We start from the raw sequence: 3,686 nt of genomic DNA on the forward strand, positions 1-3,686 counted from the left end.
TTGGAAAATACCAAAAATACCAGTTAAGAGTCACAAGGAAGTGCAAAGTCACAAGTGTCAGGTTATCTCTCAAGACAGTTTCTAAGAGCCCCTAACAATCTAAGAGCCCCTAAAGATAGCACATTTGCATTGCAGGTTCCAGTAATGGTCAGGGTGGGTCAGGGTGCCATTCTTTGAATGAACACTCTTTGAACCCAGGAAGCGGGTGGGTGGAGGAAGGAATGCCGCTATCTGTTTTATGACCAGCACCTGGAGCACTAAACCACAAAGACCACACTCCCAAGCCTGGGCCTAAAAGCCTCGAATTTTGCTATACTTCTTCAGTGTGACCAAGGGATCTGGGCTGGATCTCAGCCATCACCAGTCACGACAGAAATCCATCACCAAGGTGGACTGGGGAATCGCTGCTGCAATCAAGATGCTGCTGCTTGATAAGAACAAGAGGGAGCCCCATAAATGGCCCAGAGCAAAGCTGTTTGCTTATCAGCTTCAGCACCAGGCATTCAAAAGTGAGCTGAAAACAGCTCTGGAAAAGCGCAATCCCAAACAGGCCAGAGTAACTGAGTTCCTTTCATCTCCATTTCTACAGTGTTGGCTCTTGGGTCTTGGCATTTTATGTACTTTCACATTATCTAAATACATTCTCGGGGTGGCAGAAGAGATCCATTACAATCCAGATTCTTCTTTGTCAGTAATAATCCTGAAAATGATATTACTGAAAGCTCTTATATAGATACTACTGTTTTCAGGACAGTAAATAGTGTATGTAAGCTCTAGGCACCCCTTTTAAACAATGTTACATGTATTTTCTTCTAGTAATTTACCTCATGGTGATCAATTTATCTGCTAAAGTCACAAAATTTTATTCCAGTGTTTTAAGTTGATAACTGTTTGACTGTAGGCACTTAATTATCAATCATGTAAAAAGGTCATGTTTTTTTTTTTGGAGGGGGAGGGGTTGTAGTGAACTTTATTCATGGTATTCAAGAGAGTAGGGAGGGCTCCCTAGGCCCCTCCTGTTATTATGGGGGTCTGGGATGGAAATTGTGAGGGAGATGCTCAGTGTTGGGTGCCGAGTTGGTACAGAGACTCCTCAGCAACCAAGGGCCTTTCTCTTGCTCTCAGTGTCCTTGCTGGGGTAGGTGGTCCAGGGTTTCTTACTCTTTGGAGGCCATGTAGGCCATGAGGTCCACCACCCTGTTGCTGTAGCCGTATTCATTGTCATACCAGGAAATGAGCTTGACAAAGTTGTCATCGATAGCAATGCCAGCCCCAGCATCAAAGGTGGAAGAATGGGAGTTGCTGTTGAAGTCGCAGGAGACAACATGGTCCTCAGTTTATCCCAGGATGCCTTTCAGTGGGTCCTCAGATGTCTGCTTCACCACCTTATTGATGTCATCATACTTGGCAGGTTTCTCCAGGCAGCATGTCAGATCCACAACGGATACATTGGGGGTAGGAACATGGAAGGTCATGCCAGTGAGCTTCCCATTCAGCTCTGGGATGACCTTGCCCACAGCCTTGGCAGCACCAGTGGATGCAGGGATGATGTTCTGGGCAGCCCCACGGCCATCACACCACAGCTTTCCAGAGGGACCATCTACAGTCTTCTGAGTGGCCGTGATGGCATGGACCGTGGTCATGAGCCCTTCCACGATGCCAAAGTTGTCATGGATGACCTTGGTCAGGGGAGGCTAAGCAGTTGGTGGTGCAGGGTATATTGATGACAATCTTGAGTGAGTTGTCATATTTCTCATGGTTCACACCCATCACAAACATGGGGGCATCAGCAGAAGGGGCAGAGATGATGACCCTTTTGGCCCCACCCTTCAAGTGGTCCCGGTCTTCTCCATGGTGGTGAAGATGCCAGTAGACTCCACAACATACTTAGCATGAGCATCACCCCATTGGATGTTAGTAGGATCTTGCTCCTGGAAGAAGGTGTTGGGCTTCTTATTGATGACAAGCTTTCCATTCTCGGTCTTGACTGTGCTGTTGAATTTGACATGGATGGAGTCATACTGGAACATGTAGACCATGTAGTTGAGGTCAATGAAGGGGTCACTGATGGCAACAATCTCCACTTTGACAAGTGCAGAGCAGAAGGCAGCCCTGGTAACCAGGCACCCAATGTGAACAAATCTGTTCACACCGACCTTCACCATCTTGTTTCTTGGATGATGTTGGCACTTCACAAGATACAGCTGTCTCTGGAACAGGGAGGGGCAGAGAGCCAAAAAGGTCATGATTTTATAGCTCTAAATTTTCTCCACTTTAGAATAGGAACACTTACTCAGTACTGTTGTATACTGTTTGGCTTTCCATGTGCTCACAAATAAAAGTTTGCATGTGTCTCAAAAGAGACTTCAAACTTTTAAATACTGTTAGAATGTTGTGAAATTAGACTGGATGTATTTTGTAGTAGGATATGGCCATTAGACTATGGGGGCTAGGGCCAGAATGGTATGATTTGAATTTGAAGTGTCTAACTGGAGCTTGTGTGTTTAAACGTTTGGTGCTTGGGTGGTGGGTAGCTCCCAAAAGAAGTTGTGGAATCTTTAGGAGGTGGGTTTCAGGTAGAGAAGGTAGCTTATAATTTGTAAAGGGCTTTAGTTCACACTGGATTCTGGTTCACGCTCTTTGCTCCCCAATCTCCCTGGGATGTAACAACCCTCACGTTTCTGCCTTGGGGGCACCACTATCATGCTTTCTCTACCATGAATGTATGTGTGTCTATTTAGTCAGGGTGCTGTAAAAGAAGCAGAACTGATGGAATGAATATATACTAAGAGGGGATTCATTGGATTCTTGGATATCTTGAATAAACTGAACTTATTTATTTATTGGATTGACCATATTGGATATGGTCCCAGTAGCTCAACAATGCATGAGGCTAGATGACCCCGCAGTCCCAGTCTGGTGCTGAAAGCCTGAAGAATTCCCAGGGAGCTGCTCGTTCTCAGGTTCCATTGGAATCCTGAAGAAGTTGGTTCTAATGTCAGCAAAGGAGTGCGGCGGCAGCAGGGTAAATGAAGTTGCCAGTCAGAGTGGAGGTAAAGAGCTAAGAAAAAGTCTCCTTCCACCATGTTCTTTTGTCTGGGCTGGCACCAGCAGGTCTTGCCCATATTTAGGGTGGATCTTCCTGCTTCATATAGTCTCATCAAGAAAAGCCCTCACAGGCGTGTATCTAACAACCTGGATTTTCATCGACTCAAGATGCAGGCAAGTTGACAGCTGAGATTAGCCATCACACAATTCAGTGAGCTCCTTCTCCCATGTGGGGATATAGTTATCATATGGGAGGTATCAGTTAGTCTCTTACAGTGACAGGGAAAGTCACTGTTACCCTGTTACCACGTGCCAGTGAAGGAAGCAGTCAGTACCATTTGAATCTTCTGTACACGGCCTACAAAGTTTAAAAAGTGAAGGTTAAATCAAGGTTATCCAGTAAGAGATTAATTCCTTAACGCTAAATCTAGGGTTCCATTCATTACCCTATCTTTATTAGCTTAGGAGTCGTGCCTGGCATGTAGTTTAAGTTCAAAATTTGTAGAACACAGATTAGGGTGTAAGCCAAGGTATCATGACTTCTAAACCGCTTGTTGAATAAACCATTTGCTCGGAACATAAGGCAGGGACAAGAATGTGAAGAACTTGGATTAAGTTGCCCTGAGTAGTTCTCATTA

The 3,686-nt window shown here is 45.1% G+C and overlaps 1 pseudogene; it reads right to left on the reverse strand.

Moving 5' to 3' along the window:
• Positions 1-1,157: 1,157 nt before the first annotated feature.
• On the reverse strand, positions 1,158-2,030 carry LOC110306093 (glyceraldehyde-3-phosphate dehydrogenase pseudogene; annotated as a pseudogene).
• Between the last annotated feature and the right edge of the window lie 1,656 nt (positions 2,031-3,686).

This window comes from Mus caroli, unplaced genomic scaffold, assembly GCF_978045245.1.
Source record: "Mus caroli unplaced genomic scaffold, Mus_caroli_1 scaffold_2, whole genome shotgun sequence".
Taxonomy (NCBI): Eukaryota; Metazoa; Chordata; class Mammalia; order Rodentia; family Muridae; genus Mus; species Mus caroli.